Here is a 21,110-nt window from a genome sequence, read left to right as displayed (position 1 = left end):
GACTCATAGTGATCCTCCTGTCTCGCCTCCCCAGTGCTGGGATTACAGGTGTGAGCCACCATGCCCAGACTCTGTGGCTGGCTTTGTGTGCCTGAGGTGGGGCCAGCACCATGTGCTGTACCTGGATTTGACCCAGGGATCGAACCTGGGTTCTTGCGCTTGCCTGGGCAGGCACTTAGTCCACTGAGCTATCTCTGCAGCCTCTAATCACTTGATTAAAAGTCACCTTACTTTTGAACAAAAACCAAGCGATGCTAGCAATATAGGTGCTAGGGTGAAAACGTGAGCTCGCCAGGAAAGACCGCGCTGACTCTTCTGACCCACACATCGCCTCAGTTATGATGAACGGGCAAGTCTGTAAGAGAAGGAGGACCTGTACGAAGGCCCACCGTTGCGGAAGCAAGGTGCTGTTCCACTCTCTGACCCCTTAGTGTGTGCACTGGGTCATTTTCTTGAGTGTGCTCACTACCGCTCTACACCTGGAGAGTGTCAGCTGCCAGCAATAGCAGCCTTTAGGGCCAGGCCAGATAACAGAATGGTGATACAAACACGAGCAATGCTTCCAACTCCATGTGCTAAAGGGCTCTGCAAAAGATTCGGCTTGACCAGAGGTGCCACACTGCCATGGGTGACAGTGTATGGGAAGGATTTTCCAACCAGGTGGGGTTGGGATTTCTAGGGAGAGGTCAAAGAAATAAGAGGCTTCAAGGGAAAAGGTAGTATGTGGTAAGGATGAACAGAGTACCTATCCAGTACCCTCAAGGCCCTGGGCTTGACACCCAGTACTGCACAGGTGGAGGTGGGGTGAGGGGAGAGACAGACAGACAGATGTGGACAAGAGACAGAGACAATACTGTGGTTTGGGGTTTTGCAAGGGGAACAATACAATACAGGATACATATTTTATAAGATTTTTTATAGTAGTCACCCAAAGAATCACATAAAAGAGAGTGTAGGAAACCTGTCCACACACTAAAGACCAAAGAATCCAGCGAGGTCCTGGATCCCCTGGTAATGTCCTGCATGAGTCCAGCTGAAGGCCTAGAGCACATACAATGCCTCCCACAAGTCCAGCTGGAGGCCCACAGCCCATGATGATGCCTCATATATTCCCACATCACAGATCTGTGCTGGGAAGGACTAAAGGTCAGCGGTAGCAGCTATAAAATCTGTGCCAGGAGGCTGAGGGATTTGCACTGGGGCCAGGAAGAGATGTTCCAAGGAAGGATTGGCACTCTTATGAAGAGTACCACAGCCATCCTCAGTGACAATGAGGTCCTGAGCTCCTCCAGCAGTGAGGAAAGCTGAGTTCCCATCAGGAAAGTCAACGGGACAAACTTCTCTAGTAGGCGGAGCTGTGCACCATTTACCCCTCTGGATTCAGGAAGTGATGCTCAAAATGAGGACCAGAGCCCCCCTAAGTGAACCACAGCCATCCTCAGCAACAACAAGGTCCCCAGATCCTCATCTGATGAGAACAGCCAAGTTCATCCGGAAAGCCAGCATGATGAGGTCCTCCAGCAGAACAGCCCAAGAGAGCCAGCAGCTTCCCACAGCTTCTCCAAACAGCTTCCCTAACAGCCTCTCAACGGCTTCTCCAGTTCTCCTCCTGGCAGCAGTCCTCAATGGGCCCTCCACATGCAGCGGCATGCTAGCTCAGTGCAGCTGGTGTAACAGGTTGGCCACCTGTTGGCATCCACCATAGACAGAGACAGAGAATGAGACTGAGACTGAGAACAAAGCAGTGGTGGGTCCCAGAGCGCAGCTCTAGCTGCTGCTGAGCAGCAAAGTGGAGCATAATATGGATAAACTGGGGAACCAGAAGACAATTTTTTCCTGCACCTATGAGTGCTGCTTGGGCAGATGGAGGAAGGGGGAAAAGACTGCATTGGAGAGACTGAAGCAGTCCATGGAACCAATGAGACAAGAAGACCACGCCAGTTCCTTTTGTGTTACTATAAACAACCTGAGGCTGGGAACTTGTCAGCACATGCATTAAAGGTTTAAGCACACAGAGCTGGCTTTAGCTCAGGACCTGAGTTTGCATCCCTGTAGCAAGAGAACATGCAGGAGGAGAGGCCACGTGAGAGGGGGACCAGGCGAGCACACCTGTTCTGGAGTGCCCCAGCTTGGGCTCCCACAAAAACGACCTGAGCCCCATGGAGGCAGTGCCCCCATGACCAGAGGACCTATCGCTGGGCTCCATCCCAGCACCGCCAACATTGCCTCTCTAGGAATCCAGCTGCCACCTTGCAAACCTGGGGCAAGAGACCAAATGTAAAGCACTGTAAGAGGAAGCATCCCAGGAGGCAGAACGGGTTCTTGGGGACTGCAGGTGTGGACAGGCAGCTTTTGATGTCTGACCTGTAGGGAGGAGAGAGCAAGTCCCCTCTGTGACTGTGGGCACATGGCAGTGAGTCTGTCCTCCTGGTAGGCAGGGGCACATGGTCTCATGGGTGGTCTGAGTAACGGTGACAACAGAGGTGAACAATGATAGGCTCCCGTTCATGCTGCGGTCTCTATCTCAAGTGGCACTTTGCTTTGAAATAACACGGTCTGTATAAGTCCTGTCTCTACCAGTAAAAACAAGAGTGGAGGCTGGCTTGAAGGACGGAGAGTTAAGCAGAGACACAGAGCTAAGTTCCTTAGCTTGTGCACAGGCAAGCTGCATTTCTGAAGAGGTGAAGGGCACTGACACGATTCCGGGGCTTCGCTTCCAATCACACCCTTCTGTCTGTGCAGCTGCAGGTAGACCCCAGGGCGCTTCCATCTGTCCGTCCAACACAGTGTGACCTGTGGATAGTTCAGGGGTGACAGAAACCGATGTCTAGGGGCAGCCAGATAATGGTGCTTCTGTTATCGTGGTCTGTGACTCTGAAGTTGGAGTGGATAAGGGGACGCTTGTAGTGCCCCCAGTGTCAGCCTTACACAGACAGGGCCTTTTCTTATCCAGCATTACACATGGATCTCAGAAAATGTAAAGCCAGCCCTTCTAGAAGCTACTAACTTCACTCCCCGTTGGCCGGTCTGTTTCTGTAGCTGTCGCGGGTCCCCCAGCACGTGCTCACGGCCAGGCAGTGCTGGGGAAGGCACAGCCTTAGGAAGTGGAGGAAGGTGAGGGCAAGTCTGGAACCCAGGCACGGGGGGTGTGGGTTGCCACTCCCTACGGCTGAGGAGCCGAGACACCCGACTTAATTATTTCTCCCCAGTTCTTCCCTAGGTCCACACTTTGATACCCTGTGTCTCAGTTACTTTTTACTTATTGCTGGGGCAGAATACCAGACACTGAACATCAAAGAAGGAATGATTTATTTAGCTTAAAGTTTGTGGAGGTTTCAGTCTATACTCAGCTGGCTCCCAGGCAGAGTTGCTCATGCAGAGGGTAGCAGTTCACGGAGACAGAAAACAGCAAAGAGCAAAGGGAAGGGCAGCTGCTGCGGCTGGTAGCCAGCCTCTCTCCACTCCTTGTGTTATAAACAAGCTGCCGTGGGCTGGGGGTGTAGAACCCACACAAGGTCGATGCTCTTCTCTTGCCCAGGATGAGGATGTTTACAAACTAAAAATCCTGGCTGTCTGCTGAGTCCCTTAATTAAATTTTTAAGCTTCTCAAGTTGACACAATGCATCCTGTGTATCAACGAGTACAATCCACCTCTTGGCAACTTGGCAACCAGACATTTCCTTAAACCAGTTTCTAGACATTTCCTTAAACCAGTTTCTAGGTACATAGACATATTTATTAACATTTTATAACTTGAACATTGTATTACATTGGAACCATGACATTTTGCCCCTGTGCAGCCCCCCAAAGCCTCATGCATATCCCTTTATGCAAAAGGCATTTTAGTTCACCTCTAAGAGTGGTCAAATTTCTAGCAGTTTCAGCATCCTGAAAAGTGTAAGTCCCAAGTCTTCCCCAAGATCTAAGGCAAACTCTTACCTATGAGCTCCTGTACAAATGAAAAGTTAAACACTCTTAAAATTCAATGGCACAAGAAAAACATTACCATTTTAAAAGGTACAAGCAGCAGGATACAAAGCATTGGGACCAAAGCAAGTCCAAAATCCAGAAGGGCAAACATTAAGTCCTATAGTTCCATGTGCAACATCTGAAGCACTATGTAGCAAGTTGTGAGCTCCAAAAACCTTACATGGCTCCACTACTACTGTGATTCTGCTGGTAGCTCCGTGGCTTTTCTCTGGGGCTGGATTTGCTCCCTCCTTGCAGCCTTTCTCAGACAGTCTACATTTCTGGCTTTTCAAACTTTTGGGATTTTCATTGAATAGGTTTTTCACTCATAACTTTACACACTGCCCTCTCAGGGGCACACTGCCTGGCCTCTCAGGCCTTCTGAAATCAAGGTAAGAAGCCTTCTTAACCTCCGAACTCCTATATTTTGCTTGCATCTAAAACCAACACCACATGGATGATGCCAAGGGTTGCTGCCAGCTGGAGCAGTAGCCAGGCTTTCTTCTCTCTTGGCTGTAGGGATTGAGTGCCTGGATCCTTGAGTGCTTTGACCCTGATTCTGAGGAACAAATTATGCTGCCACCATTCTGGAACCTGGTGTAGCTGCAGACTCCATTCTGGAATGTGGGACTTTAAAGCTTCCAAATCAAAGCAAAGTCCCTCACCCTTGACATTTTGAGGCTGCAAAGGGCGAGAACATGCCACCTCCTGGGATGCCCTCAGGCTATCCATTTTCTTGTTTCTTCTCAGCAGTGGAGATCTCAGCTCTATCTTTGTAGTCCACAGCCTTCCTGGCCCTTTTCTTTCCTGGCCAAACTCACAACATTTTAAGTCATCCTTCTGGGCTATTTGCTCCTGATTCTTAACATAAACATAGCTAAAAGCCCCCAACAGTAGCCATGCCACTGCCTCAACATTTGACTGCCTTGAGGTTTCTTTTACAAGATTAAAACATCCACTGCGCTTAATCTCAGGCTGAGAAAAGTCTCTGGACAGGAGCAAAAGGCAGAGAAACTTACTGCCAAGCCATAATACAAAATCATCTGCAGTCCAAAAACCAATGCAGTCTTTCCTGGCAGAAACCTCCCTAGCCTGGTTGTTCCAGGCAGGCTTTCTATTAGCATTCTGGTCTTTTGAGCTCTGACCAGAATCTCCCATACAGAAGAATATGTGTTTCAGCTCTTCTTCACTAGTAGGCGACATCTCCAAACTTTTTGTATCTCTTCCCATAAGCTATTCCCAAAAGCTCTTGAACAACATGGTCAGGTAGTCATAGCAACGACTCCACTTCTCTGGTACCAAATTCTGTCTACTTTACCTTTGACTTATTGTTGGGATGAAATACCTGACACCCAAAATTAAGGAACACAAGGTTTATTTAGCTCACAGTTTGTGGAGGTTTCAGTCCACACCTGGCTGACTCTCAGGCAGAGTGGCACATAGCAGAAAGCAGCAGTACACAGCAGCAGGAAACAGCGGGCAGCAGCTGCGGCTTCTAGCCAGCATCTCTCCCCTCCTTGTATTAGAAACAAGCTACTCTGGGGTTGGGGGTGTAGCACTCACACAATGTCCCTGCCCTCCTCTTGCACAGGATGAGGATGTTTGCAAACCAAGAATCCTGGCTCTCTGCTGAGTCACTGAATTAAACTTCAAAACTTCTCAAGTTGACACAATGTATCAACCCGTACGCCATGCAATAATCTCTAGCTCTTAAAAGTACACTATTTTGTCTTGTTTTTCCATCCTGCTGTACAACGCCAGGCACATCAAGCTTTTGTTTTGGAACTGTAGAGTTCCTTAGGTATAAGCAAATGAACCAGTGTTTTTATCCGTTTGCTTTGAAGACACTTCTCAGAACTTCAGTGATGAGTCTTATTTGATTCAAAGTTAGTTGTCACCCTTCCAAAGAGAAGGACCCACACAAGCAGAAGGCTCAGTGAAAGCACAGATGAATCGGTCGTCATGGCCTCTTCTGCATTCACATTTCCTTCTTTATCTATTCATGTAATGTAAATTGGATTGTCTGGACATGCCGAAGAGCTTTCTCAAGTTTTCTGTGCAGGGCATTATATCAAGACCCATCCCATCACGTTCCAGCTATGATACGAGTTTCCCAGCACTGAGTCTCTAATTACAATCAGGTGCCTCAGCATTCCGAGCTAAATGGCAGTGACAGTCCAGCTGGGGGGGGGGGGAGCGGGGGTTTAGCCTACCCTTCCCCACCTCTGCCTGCTCTCCTTGGCATAGTCCCTGATGATGGAAGTATTTCTATGATTCAGAACATACGTTATTTTAACCTTGGTCCCCCAAACCTGAGGTTGCAAAACTTTACTCTCACTTGAGGTTAAACTACAGATTTCCTGCTTGCTTTCATGTCGGAAACCAGGTTCAAAATATCTAGCTATGGGACACTGAACCATCACTTAAAAACAAAAACAGAAGAAGCCTCTACTTTACAATAAAAGGCCAGTTTCATATACCTAGGAATCTTCCATGTGGAACAGAAAACTTTTAGTAAAAATAAAATGTCGTCTTCAGGTTTTCTCATTTCATTTAAAAAATAGAGATCAAGTAAGATTTTTACTCAATAAATTTTGTCTTAGGTAACAGAGGTTCAGTCAAACTAAGTGATTGCAAAAAAGGGAAAAATTACGAAAGTGGTGCAGAGGCAGAATCTAGGATGGAAAATTGATGAACTGATTTTCCAACAACCATTTCTAAAGGAAGTGGGGACCTGATGCACAGGACAGCATCTTGTCAGGTTTGCGCCGTCCTGTTCCCCATCCTAACAGGACACTGTGCCTGCCTCTCCCAGACACAGGCAGGATGAAAAAAGTCAGTGACCCGCTCCTCAGAAGTGACCTAGAAACAGGCCTGGAGCTGTCCACTCTGCCTGGCCTGTGGGAGGTGCTGACCACCTGCCCTGGGTGTCACCCAGCGATGGGGAGCCATGGAACGAGGGTGACAGAGCAGAGTACGCTTCAGGGCCATTGCTCCCCCTTGCTGGCCTGGTCTGCAATGTGAGGACAAAATGGGAGACTTTCTCAAAAGATTAAGCTTTACAATTTGAACGGTTTCAGAACTTACATAAGGACAGTGGGGCTTGAAATAGAGATCTGCTCTTTCTGAGACACTCTGCTGGAATTTTCTAAGGAAAGTTTTCTTCTTACAAAAAATTACACTGGAGCAGCGTTACTTTTCAGAGAGACGACAGTGGGTGTGCCAGCGCCTGTCTCATGCCCGGACTCCTTACGTCTCTCTCCACGGCTGCTTCTGTAGTCACAGGGCCCCAACATCTCAGGAAGCTCCCCTTGCGAAGATTTTGCACTGGGCCCAGACTGTGGGGCAGAACTGCTGCCATCACGTGTGGCCAGGACACACAGCAGCCCTGGCTGATGCGACTCCTCTGTAGCCTTCATGGATTGAACTCTGTTTTGATGATTGTTTGGGTGTGCTGCTGGCCACAGTTCACCGTCCTGATTGCCACCAACACTTTAATTGTAAATTATCAATATATATTTATTTAATGAACATACTATAAGCATTTTAATTTTTTAAAATATATTTGGTACAGGGTCTCAGTACGCAGCTTGGACTTGTAGTGATGATCCTCCTGTCTCAGCCTCCCCAGCACTGGGATTACATGCATGCACCATACCTGATCTTGGTGGCTGGTTCTGCATGCCTGGGGGTGGGGCCAGCATGCCATGTGGTGTCGGGGATCAAACTGTGGTCCCTGGACTTGTCTAAGCAGGTGTTTAGTCTGCTGAGCTATCTCGCCAGTCCTTGCATTTTAAACTATGCCAGGGAAATTTAAACTATGCAAGGGAAATATAAACTATGCAAGGGAAATTTAAACTATGCCAGGGAAATTTAAACTATGCAAGGGAAATTTAAACTATGCGAGGGAAATTTAAAAAGTAGTAAGATAACTACTCATAGAAGCTCGAATGGGGATATGGGCCGCTGACTTTGGAGACCTTGAGTGGGACCCTGACTACGAGCTCTGAGGTAACACAGACAATACATGCCGGCACTGTAGGCAGAGGGGAAAGACACAGCGCTCTGCGTGAGGCCCTGTCTTGTGACCTGGCTATGCACAGGTTCATTCTGAGTCATTTCTGAGATTCCGGCTGCCTCAGAGCTCCATGGCATGACGTGTCTGCATGACTAACCCCTGAGCTATGACTACATCTGTGAAGTTATCTATTCCAGAATTATCTGAGCAAAACTGGAAAAGCCAGGAGAATGTGCCAGGACTCAACTCCATCTGCTAGGAACACCCCACTCCCAGCTCTTTCTAAGATGCAACGCAAATTTAGCTCACACTGGGAACAGAGGAGGCAAAGCGCGAGACCAAGCGAGCATCCTGAGGCCACGGAAGCAGGGGTGAAGAGCATGGATGCTCAGGAACGTGCTGCGCATACCTCCAGATAACAAGGTGGGAAGAGAATTCTTTCATTTTCATAAACACTATGAAAATTGCAATGAAATATGTTGGCCTTTTAAAACAATAACAGCTCTGTACAGGACTTTACACGGCAAACATTGAAAGGCTTGTTTATGGCTGGAAAGAAAACAATGTCTCACACCTCTGTCTTTATGTCCTATGGTATCACCACTTGTCTCTAGAGGTGGCAGAGAAAGGCTTAGGCTGAGAGCTCCCTTCCAAGGGAAAGGTGGAGGGAGCTGCTTGCTCTAGAGAAAAGATCAGGGGGAGAGAGAGAGACAGAGAGAGAGAGAGAGACAGACAGACAGACAGAGACAGAAAGAGACAGAGAGAGAGACAGAGGGAGACAGAGAGAGAGAGACAGAGAGAGAGAGAGACAGACAGACAGAGACAGAAAGAGACAGAGAGAGAGAAAGAGAGAGAGACACAGAGAGAGACAGAGACAGAGACAGAGAGACAGAGACAGAGAGAGACAGAGACAGAAAGAGAGAGACAGACAGAGATAGAGACAGAGAGAGAGACAGAGAGAGAGAGACAGAGAAAGATAGAGAGAGAGCAAGTGAAACAGCTGCACCTTTCACAGACACCCACACATCTCATTTATCGGGTTCCTACCGCACTCCCCAAATGTGTCCCGCAGCCACGGTGTAGGGTAGAGAGGTGTCATCCTGGCGGGTGAGTCAGGAAGGGCTGCTGCCCTGTTGGGGTGGCCTAGCACAGGTAATTATCGTGAGGCAGCCTCCCCAGGACTCAGGGCTCTGTTACAGCCATGACACTGACTGCAGGATTTGGGTGACCCTCACGCGTACTCCTGTGGTGCAATTCTAGAGAAGCTAAGAGTTAAGAAGGATGAAGGTAACAGGCAATGCATGTGCAAGGGCTGTGCGCTGTAGGCTCTGCTCTAAACTTCATTTTCACCTTTCTTTTTTGGTAGTGGGAATCGAACTCAGGCCCTTGTGCTTGCCCGGCAGGTGCTATGCTGCTGGGCTCTGGCCCTGGCCCTCTGCTGTAAATTTCACGGGCACAGTTCGCTCATAACCATCCGGTGGCCACAGGGCGGGCCTGGCGGGGGGAGCAGGAGTCTGAAGTTCACGCCCCAGCTGCAGCCTTTTGGAGCAGGCTGTGCGTGGGCAAGTCAGTTCCAGGTAGAGCAGAAGACAAGGAAGAGCAAACACTTGAAATTGTGCTTTAAAAAAACCTTACAGGCTCGAACACAAACCATTTAAGTGTTTTTCCCTTTCAAGGAAACCCATCCAAAAGCCCCATTTTCCTAAGCGTCTTAGAGAGGCAGGAGCCCGTGAGGTGGCCCAGGCCCAGCCTGCCTGTGGACCCAGCCCTTGCTATGTGGCCGCCTGGCTCAGGAAGCTGCAGCACTGGCGGGCAGCGGTGCAGGCCCCAAATTGTAATGGTTTGCACTGGATGTGGCCCCAGGTGGGAAGACAGAGAAAAGACCCCCCTCTGATCACCATGCTGAGGACTCCCCACCCCAGAGACAGCCTGCCTCTGGGCCATGCGAGGTTTTCTCAGGAGGGCCTTGTGCTCCATTTCTTTGAGTGTGTGCTTTAAAGTTCTGAACATTAAATACCTTTATGTCTCTTTCCAGTGCATCCTGAAAATTCTTTCTATGATGGAAGCAATTAACCTGCAGCCTAGCTCTCCCACAGCTGGGCTTGAGGGGCTCACTGCCAGCCCAGGAGCCTCTTGGGACTCTGTCGGGTGACCGGTTCACCTTGTTCTGCAGATTGGCTTGCCTGCTGCTCATGGGTGGCAACGGGGTGTAAGAGAGGTCAGCAGGCCAGACGAGGCCAATGCTGTCCTGTGCGCCTGTTACCCCTAGTGCCGTCAGCTGTCACTGTTACTGTTGTCTCCACTTTACAGGGGGGGCACTCAGCCCAGGTAGCAGAGGGACTGGCGATGTCACTACAGCATGGAACCCAGGGGCCTGAGGACGGCTGCGAAGAGGCTCTGGCCTGCGGACGGACGAGAGCAAGGGCCAAAGGCAGGGTGGCTGGGGCAGAAGGGAGGACAGTGCCAAAGACAGGGACGGTCCAGCTGTTCAAGAGAAGATGAGACACAAAAAGTGTGTCGCATGAAATGAATGGGACACACAAGCTGAAATGGCATGTGATTTCTCTTCTATGAGGGACCCAAAGTGTAGACAGATTAAGGCACAGCATAAAAGAGGCAGGTTACAGGAAGCAGGAAGCACGGCCTTTCCAAAGCAGGAAGGGGCCAGGGGATGGGGGTAGAGGGGCTGTAAGATAAGTTATGCGCATATTCCCAAGAGGAATGGCATTGCGATGCACTCAAAGATGGAGTAATGAAAATTAAGCTCAAAACATAAAATAATAAAACCTGTTGAGGATATGCTAATTTTTTTTTCCATGAGGTGAATTAAAGTAGATTCTGTAAGTGGCTGAATCTATCTGACTAGATGGGTTTGAACTTAGGCTCTTGCATGTGCCAGGCAAGCGATTATTCTACTGAGCTTATCTCCCTGGCGCCCGAAAGGCATTATTTTAAAACTTTAGAATTATAGTAGCTTATGACTTTCCCACATGAATCAATGAGAAAGGAGATTTAAGCATCTTATCAGAGCCTAGAAATGGAGGGAAGTAAGGGAGAGGAGATGGAGAGAGAATGTAAAAAGAAAGATTAGGATGTGTCTCGTCCCTGTCCCAACTCCCCACGAGGCGCACAACCATCCTGTACTACAAACTTGTACTAATACAAATTTAAAAAAAAATTGAGACTCATATAGAAAATCCCAAAACCACACAGCTGTGCAACAGAGGCCAAAGTAATGTCTCACTGCATCCATATGTAATAGCGTGCACGTGTGTGTTCACATACACACTCGCATGCATGCGCGCGTGCACACACACACACACACACACACACACGTCAATGCAAAAAATATGCTGAGGTTCCCCTTGAATTTTTTCACTGGCTCCACATCTTGCTGCTGTTTGGCCTTTAATCAAAAGACTGGATTACATACAGCCTTGTGTTGTCAGACCGTAATATTTCTCTTTACTTGTCTCTAGAATTTCTCCCTGTCTTGTGTGAGAAGCTTGTGTTTGTGTACCTCTAGGCTACACACTAAGTTACTATCCACCTCAGTGCTGGTAGGGGTGACCAAAAAGGTAACTTAATTTAAAGGAACCCAGTAACTAGTAACTAGTAGCCTCTATACGAGATGCTGCTACCTGAAGCAGGACTTGACTCTGTCCACATAGGCTGGGTGACCAGTCCTATGCAGATAACCCTGAACACTTTTTCAAGCCTGCCCAATATTAGTCTATCAAAAGGGGGAAAAGGAACAAAAATGAAAGTGTTGGGCCAGATACATAACTCAGTGGCTCAAGTACCTGCTTGGCAACCACAGAGTCCTGAGTTTGATCCCTGGTACCGCATTAGAAAAAAGTTAACATGAAAAATGAAAGTGCTTCATTTCATGTCAAATGAAGTACTAGTGTCAACCGTTTCTACTTCAGTGATGAGAACAGGAACAGTGAATTCTGACTTCATTGTGTACATCTACTAACTCACACTTCCCTCAGGACTTCAGAGTGAGAAACACCCAGGTGAAAGCAGAACGGCTGAAGTTGGGTGCCATCTGAGCAGCTCTTGGTCACCTCTGCCCCGGCGAGGCCAGCTTCGAGCTTCGTGCTGAGGCCACAAGGAATCACGGAAGTTAAGCTGCCTTCCCACGTGCTGCGGGTACTCTCTGTCTTCACTCAGGAGCACTGTAAACTGCAGAAAGGCTCTTAAAACAAATGAGTGACTTCTCAGGTTCCAAAAATAAACTTTAAATGAATTACAGCTAAAGGAGAAATTGCCCTCCAGCTTTTCCTTTCACCAGGGAATAGGAACGTTTTCTTGGATCTGCAATTTCAACAGCTTAAATTTCAGTAGTTCTTGCCAGACTGTGAAGCTTCGTAAGGAGCGTATGCATTGCTGTTTCTGTGAATGCTACAGCACAATCCGAAGGCACAGCAATAGGTGAACGGCAGTGCACGCTCGCTGGCCGGAAGACGGCTAACGAGCAACTTTCTCTCTGCATTCGACATTCAGAATATGAATATATATATAATCTTAAGATCTGAAAGAAAATTAGTAAAGGGTAAGATTATTTGAAATCCTTTTGGGCTTCCTCTAGCACAGAGGTATCTTAGTATAAATAAAGATGTTTGTAAACAAAAGAAGAAATGAAAACTGGCTGTGGCTTCCCAGTGTCTCTCTATGACCTTTGGTGGCAAACTGATTGTCAACTTGAATGGAACACCCAGCTGACCGAATCAGTGCCATGCTGGGCATGCAAGGTCCACTTTAAGAAGGGTTGCTGTTGGGCGGTATAAAAAGAAGAACAGGAAGTGTCTCAGTTTTTTTCTCTTGTTGCTGAGACAAAATACCTGACACTCAAAGTTACAAAAGGCAAGCTTTTATTTAGCTCACACTTTGTAGAGGTTTCAGTCTATAATCAGCTGGAGCCAAAGCAGAGTGGCATGTGGCAGGGGACAGCTGTTCATGGTGGCATCAGACAGCAAAAGTAGAGACAAGACTCTGGTTACCAGCCCTGGAGCAGTGCAAACTCACACCCTCAGTCCCAGCCAGAACCACGACAAACTGATCAGTGGACTGGTCTGCTAATCACATGTCCTGAATCCCAGCCTCACACACTAGATTCAGCCATCCCTGAGAAAGCCCTGTGGCCACAGGAGGACATCTAGACACAAACCATACCAAGGAAGGAAGGATTTCAGCTGATTTCCCTCCGGGCTGATTGTCATCGGGGAAGCTTTGGCTGTTCTCCTTGAGGAGCTCTGGTTGTGGCTGTCACCAAGGACGCCTGCTGTTCTCTCTGGAGGAGCTCTGGTCCTTGCCTTTGCCTTCGGCTTTCCATGCTGGTTCTTCAGCTTCCAACACTAGCCACGGGCCTAGGGTGCAGACTAGCTTGTATCACTGACTCTCTGACCTCCTGGTGCAAACCCCTCAGTCTGTGTCTGGGCTCCTTTGGTCTGCTGATGTGAACTCCTCGGGGCATTGCCGTGGGTTTCTGGCCATCAGCTGGATCCTTCGGCACTCTAGTACATGGGCAGATCCTTCGCACTCTTCCACATCCAGCTCTTTGGGTGAGCACTGGGGGTCAGTCTTGTTCACTCCTGGGTCCTCCATTAAGTCTGACTCAGAGCATGTACAGCCTTTGCAAAGCCTTGCCCATCCTGCAAGCCCCTGCAAGTGCTGAAGAGGGCAGGTCTGCACCCGTCCTCTGCAGGGAAAGCACTGGTTATCCTCGCGTCTGCGTTGTGCATTGTGCCTCTGAGGGACGCTTGGGGAGATGCCAGAGAAAGTCTGACTGCAACACTGAGCATCGCCCTGAAGAGTCTCACCTGAGCCACACTGCTGGCCCAGGTGACACGGTCTTCTCTCCTGTTGCCTCTGTCTCCTCCCCTGCCACATCAGGACACAGCTGCGTGCTCAAGAGCACCTAAGCCTTTCCTTGAAGGCTGGTGATGTGCAGGCTTTTCCTGGATGAAGGAAGTGGCTACCCCTAAGCCCAACTGAGAATTCATTACAGCAGGTATCTGTCCAGCTTCGTGTGTAGTCATAGCAACAACCTGTAGTGCAAAATTCCTGGGAGATTTTGAAGGCTATGATGCTTTAAAATCTTTAGGAAATAAGGTTTGGTCAATTGACCTGCTGAAACAAGTGACAATAGGCAGACTGACAGGAGAAAAGGCAGACAAACTTTGAGGGGCTGGTGCACATGGGAGACATACAAAATGGGACGTTTGTGTGTTTAGGCGCAGGCCAGAGAGCAAGGCTGCGTCTGCCTCAGGACCAAGAGGTGCAGGTGCTGCGGGCCTCCCTCTTGCTGCAGTAGGTTCCGAAATGTCTGGGAGTTGAGCTCTAGAGCACCCGCGGATTGGGAAAAACCATCAATTTCAGGCCATCAGAAGAAAGCCTATAAATATCTATCTTCATACTTTAAACCCTGAATACGCTATGTTCCCTGTGGTGATGTGATTTAATAAAAAGTCAACAAGACTGCATTAATAAAGCTTTAGAAGGTGCAGGGCATTTTGGTAGCATTTTAGGGATCTCACAGCTCTATGAACAAGGTCTAAGACACCTGAGATAGCCTCACACATACCATAACTAGCTAGGATGAGGGGACGTCGGGGCATCTGCCCTGATGGGTTACAGGGAGGCATGCAATCAGCAGCAAGGACAACTGATTAACGCTTTTGGATTGGCTACTTGCAAACTTCCCAGAAAAAAAGCAATTGTAGAGAGTATATGGTTTCTATGAAATTTTTGGGTTTTCCTGGAACCATCAATAGTTGGGCTCTAAGGAGAAATCCGAGGATGACAGGCTGCGGGCACTGCCCGCATGACGCCCCGCACCGTGCTATGCATGTTCTCACGCAGCCCGCGCCAGCGGAGGTGGTCTTGCATCTCTTGCTTTGTTGTGCTTCCAGCACAGCCTCCTCCCAGACTTCATTTCGCCAGGTGCCCGAGCCACTGCGTCTGCCTGAGAACGCGCACAAACAAGGTTACTCATTGGCCAAAGGATGAAAACCAGACACCTGGTGTCTGCGGAGAAGATGCAGGCTGTTGGGAGAGGGGGATGGGGCTGAGCTCTGCGGTGGACAGGCACTGGTTTGCATGGAGCCCAAGATGGGCTCTCAATCTGCTGCCTGAGAAGTCCACACAGTGCTCCTCTCCTGAGCCACCCACATCTGCTGAGTGGGCTGAGTGGGATGGGGCAGTGCGGGGCACACCTGGAGCACAGCCCACCTCAGCTGGAGACACTGACCTGAGGGAGCCATGGACAAGGTCTTGAGTCCATCTCAGAACCTCCTGTCATGTGCTGCAGACCTGGACCCCAGGGGCAGAGAAGGGAGCCATTGCCCCACTCCCCAGCCTGGCCCAAAGGATGATGTGGCCTGCAGGGGAGTCGGGGCAGGGTCGCCAGGCCCAGGGGCTCAGCAGAGTGGCCAGTAGAGCAGGATAGTCCATTGTCGCAGCCTAAGAACAAAGGGGCCTCATGGGAGGGGGAACAGTGCAAAGTCTTAGTTATGCCAAAAGCTCAAAGTGACCAATTCTTCTACTTCTCTTGAAAATTCTTTCACGGCCAGAACATGCACCTCCTGCTCTAGGACTGGCTGTGCAGTGTGAACCTTTGCCTAAGAGTCCATGAATGTAGGCAGGCATCGTAATGATCTCCCAGCATCCCTCCTGTCCCTCACCCTTTGTGAAGGACATGGGACAAGTGGAGAGGGACATCACCCTTCCCACCTGAGGTGGCCTCAGTTGTCACAACTCAGCCATAGTCATGCCAGCTCCCAGGTCACTAAGACCACTTCAGGGTATTAGGCAGAAGCCCATCAGTCCCAGGTACCCGACATACATGAGTGGGGGTCCTGGAATTCCTGAGCCCCTTTCCAGGGACAATGGGGTACAAGCAGTGGGGAGGCTGAGGCAGCCTCTCTTAGCTCCAGTTTTACTTTGTGTTCTTTCACCTACTCTTAGTTGACCACATTGCAAAGTGCAGAAATTTGCCTTGATTTGTGCAAGGGAAAAAGAAGGAGAGGGAGAGAGAGACAGAGAAGGAGAGGTCGAGAGGGAGACAGAGAAGGAAAGGGAGGGAGACAGAGAGAGACAAAGACAGACAGAGACAGAAAGAGAGAGACAGAGAGAGACAGAGAGCCCACATACACATAACTTCTCTTGTACAATGTATGCTATTTGTTTCTCAATAAAATTATTAAAAATGTATGCTATGGTTATTTTGCTATGATTTATTGTTCTTAATCTCATACTGTGCCTAATTTGCAAATGAAACCTCATGGGTATTGTATGTATGGAAAGAAAGCCATGTATTCAGGGTGCAGAGCTGCGCAAGGGATCAGGCGGCCACCGAGGTCTTGGGAGGCCTTGCCACAGGTAGCGGGAGCTCGTGTACTCGGTCTAGCTCCCTGGACACCAGCTAACTGACATCAGGAGACAGCCCTGCGTGCAGCCGAGCTGTACCTTGGACTCAGTGGTGCAAGTACCTCTCCCATCGCTGCAGTGACCGTCAGCCAAGGGACCCTCCACAGCCACATGGCTAGTCTGGGTGTAGTGATTGGACCTCCCGGAACATTTCCATCCTGTGGAGAAGTCCTTGTCCCCTTCCTCGGCAAGGGCCTGTGCTTCCCGCTGGCACACTGACCGGTTTGTTTGCATGACATCAGTTCGACTGTTGAGAAACCATTGTTCAGTGTCAGCCCGTGTGGAACTGTTGAGTCGTCACTTTTTCCTTCTTAAAAAGTTTTACCAACTGAGCTACAATTTGCCTTGAGACCATGTTTCACCCATAATGCATTTATGTAATTAGCTGAGGTTGGTGGGAAAAACTTCAAGGCTGTTTCCAAAGAGGAAAAAAGTGGAACTCTTACTTTCCAAGTCTAGCTTATGTAATAAAAAAAAAATACCAAGTTGCTTTGTTAGTATCCAATTCCTAGTATATTCCTATTTCATAGCCCAAGGGTTGATTTTGCTGACTCTGAATTCGAAGCAGTACCCTGCAGGAGCTGTCCTTACGGGTGGCCATGTTCTGCAGAGCAACTCCACAGGGGACTTCTTGGAGAAGACCCAGTCATCTCAGCTTCAGAAACACCTGGGTATGGTGATCCATGCCCCAAATCCCAGCCCTCTGGAGGCTGAGGCAGGAGGATCACCAGCTCCAGCTCAGCCTGGCCAATTTGATTTAGTGAATCAAAATAAAAAAATTAAACAGTGAGCTGGGACTGCAGCCCAGTGTGAAAGCTGTTTACTTAATCCTCAGCCCCACAGAGAACAAGGAGAGGAAGAAGGAAAAGGAAGAGGGCAGGACTGGGGCAGGGATGACAGCTGTGTGGCTGAAAGCCTTCGCGGCTCGTGTCTCCAAGTGAGCGGGGCCTGTGCTCGGCCTCATCAGAGGTAAAGCTGGGGCCCACTTCTGTGGGACAGACACTAGGACAACACATCTGGCTTGTGGTTAGACACCCATGACACTAAAACTTCTGAATTTGTCAAAGCTTTGATGAAGGTGTCGGGCTCCCTACTGCTGCAGATTTGCCCGAAATGTGACACCTGCCTCAGATCTCCACGCGATCCTGTCAGGCGCTGCTGTATAATTCCAGGCACCTTTGTCTCCTGATTCAGAAAAACTAATAAATCAGACACTAATGAGTGTCAGCATTTTAAAATTCACGAAAGAGGGGTTATAAATATTCACTAGCTATTAATTCATATTTAATAAGCCTTACCCACATTAAATCTGATGTATTCTCAGAGCTCCAAAACGCTTCCAGGTTGTACTTTCTGAATCTAAATGTGTCTGGACTGCTGCATGGATGAATTTAGACTCACACAAACACACTCTCTATCACTGAAAGCCTATGAGAGCTGCGCATGGTGGTACACTCCTGTAGTCCCAGCACTTGGAGGCTGAGGCAGGAAGATCGAAGCAAACTCAAGGCCAGCCTGGGCTAAGTAGTGAGTTCAAGGCCAGTGTGAACTGCATAGGGAGACCCTATCTCAAAAACAACAACAACAACAAAAACCCAAACCAAACCAAACAAAACACCATGAAACAAACCAAAACAAACAAATCACCGCCCATGGAAGGCCCTGAAGCTCTCCCAAGCAGTCAAGACTCACAGCTGCATTCCCTTCAGTGACTAAGAAAAAAGTGGTTTCAAAGTAATTCAGCCAAACGGCTTAGATTTTAATGTGTTTGTTTTCAGTGAAATTATGGTGAAAAGTGCACTTTGCAATAATTCATAACAGTGCTTCGAGAAGTCCTGTAGATGGGAGTTTCAAGGCCATTTTATCCTCCTGCCCATCTCTTGATGGGGGCGGGGCAGCACAGACACCAGGGAGCCCAGGCCTGCACCCCACATCGTAGGGCTGGCTGAGCGTGCTCTTTGCTGAGCCTCAGGGCTTCTCTTGGAGAGTGCAGACTACACCCCTAAGTATCGCGGAAGGAGCTGAGCCAGGCAATAGCAGGAGTGAGCTTCCTCTCCCAGCTTTCATGCTTAAGAACACAAGAGAAGGAACAGAGATTTCTTGATTTCCAAGTTCTCTTGATTCTCAGATCTGGATTTCACCATGCCTGACCAGCTGGGATCCACACACAGAGGCTCACCCCAGAATTGTAGACAAGCTGCTGTGGCCGATTTTGGAATAGTTTCCAGTATGGTCAACTGGCTGCCCAAACTAGGCGCAGGCAGTGGGAACCTTGTGTTTGGCAAACAAACATGCAATAGCCTGAAAGGCATAGGTTGCTTTCTTCAGAGTTGAACACATTTCTTTTCATGCTTTGCCATCACTGTTTTTTTTTTTCCAAAGTGCTACAAACCAGCTATGCAATATGTAAATTTAAATACTGATAATTTTCTCAAGCAAAACTCCGTGAAGCAAGGGTCAGAATGGAGGCTGGGTATCCTCCCAGCGTGCTGCCTTCCCTTTCCTTCCTCTCTCTCAGGCACCAGCTGGCTTCCTTGCCTCTGCTCAGCTTGAGTCTCATCTGTGTGCTCTTCTGACTTTGGGAGCAGCACGCAACAAGTGTGCCAGGAGCGAGATCCAAGCTTCCTTCTCAGGTAAAAATGATTCAGCTGTTCTTGATTCAGAGGACTTCCCTAGGGATTGCTCCTCCCGGAACACCTGCCAAACTTTGCAAAAGTTAGGACTGTGGCACTGGGGTCACACGCCAAGGTCAGCGTGGTCTTGAGAAAGTTACCCAAGCTCTCCAAGAAATGAGAATTTCAATGTTGCTGGACTCGGCACAGTGCGGCGGCCCAGGACACGCACACTGAGGGCCTCACACAGTGGCTGGAGGATGAAAGTCCTCAGTCCTCCTCAAGGCACGACGGGTGGCGGTGGAGCCAGCCCTAGCTGGGCTTGCTTGGCCGCCGGGAGGATCCCAGGAGGAGCTCATTGCCACCTGCTGGCTTTTGGGGCCAACGCCCCCACTTTTTGCCAGTCAAATGTATTCTTTTTTTAATTTTAAAGAAAAAAAAAAACCCAAAATGATACAGAATTTGAAAACAGGATGGTAGGAAATTAACAATGGTTATTCCATTGCACATCCTTATCTTCAGAGTAGTTGCTCAGAGCATCAGGGACAGGCCCACAAAACACCCAACAATGTGAGCTGGAGCTGCCCCTCTCCATGAGCTCCTAGAAATCAGCAGCACCATTAGTTTCGCTGTCTCGTGTAGCACACGTATCTATTTCCCCCTTCCTTCTTTTCTCTTTCCCCCATCCTAATCTAGGTAATTTGAGAAGCTTTTTGGAGAAACGCTCTCTCCAGAAATTCTGGGATTTGCTCAGGCAGGAATCCGCTGGGGGTTCTGCACGGTGGGAAGAATTTTCCCCAGAGCTAAAGGATCGAGAGCAACCTTGGGCGGCGAGGGGGAGCGAGGGCGTGAGCTTTCCCCACGTGGCTGAGACAAGGCGAGTGACTAACGCTGGATCGTCTTGCCCGCTGAGCGCGGCGCTGACTCAGGTGAACTCGGAGCGCAGGCAGGCAGACGTGGGCAGCGCAGCGCAAGGGAGGCAGCCTGAGGTCGGCCTCGCGTCTCAGCTGCAGCGCCCACCGTGCACCCACACGCGAACGGCAAGAGCTTTCTACAAGAACTACACATGAAAGCAGATCTTCTGTCTCAGCGAAGTCCTTCTCCTTACTGCTTTGGCTGCTTGGCTTATAGGTTCAATAAGCATGAAAAGTATTTCTAAATCTAGAAATTGATAAAAAGATGTGCAGGGAGTCTACAAAAAATCATGCCGTTCTAGAGCTCAAAACTTTCCACTTTCAGCTTCACAGAGGAGGAAACGGAAGCACAGGGATGGAAGCGCTATGGGCAGAAAAGGGTCCCCGCTGGTGGCGCTGATGGACTCCTGGCCAGCCTCTGGGGCCTCCTTCCTCTCATCATCCTACCATTCTGCAAATGCACAGCTCCTGCGAGTTCTTCATTTTGTGAAAGAGTTTGCATCACGTGGCAGGGCTACTCCGAGGACCGGCTAGTCCCTTAGATTCGAGGGTAAGAAACTGACTTATGACGCCGCAGAGCCGTCCAGAGGAGCGGCCTAGCACATTTCTTCCAGGCTTTCACGAAAGCGAGCCGAGTCTCGCCAGCTCCCCGGCCTCCGCTTGAGATCCAGGGAACTTGCTCTGACCTGCTGGCGGGCGCTGCGCACCTGCTTGGACTCCTTATCGCGGTGAAGATCTCCGTTGTTTCAGGCTGGCAAACACCCGAGGGAACCCGTTGGAGGCCCAGCACCCAGGCCCGTTTGCTGCAGTCCAGACCTTCTTCTCCAGAGCTGCTGTCAGGCCTTGTTGGGAAAACACCAGGCTGGCGGCCCCAGGCCCCACACCTCTCCACGGGGCTTCTCCTGCAGGAAGCAGAGCGTGTCAGTACTCCTCTGTTTCTCTATATTCTTCTTCACATTGGGAGGGATTCGGCCAAGCTTTTGAGTCTCTCAGGTAATCCCAGAGCATAGTTCAGAAAAGCCAGGAGGATTTCTCCAGCAAAGACCTGAAAGTAAGTGTTGATAAGGCCCCTGGCTGCAGGACAGCTGAGCATAAGAAATCTGCTTGGATCTCTCTCTCTCTCTCTCTCTCTCTCTCTCTCTCTCTCTCTCTCTCTCTCTCTTT

Source organism: Octodon degus, unplaced genomic scaffold (assembly GCF_000260255.1).
Source record: "Octodon degus isolate 3935 unplaced genomic scaffold, OctDeg1.0 scaffold00075, whole genome shotgun sequence".
Classification (NCBI taxonomy): Eukaryota; Metazoa; Chordata; class Mammalia; order Rodentia; family Octodontidae; genus Octodon; species Octodon degus.
This window is presented reverse-complemented; position numbering follows the sequence as displayed.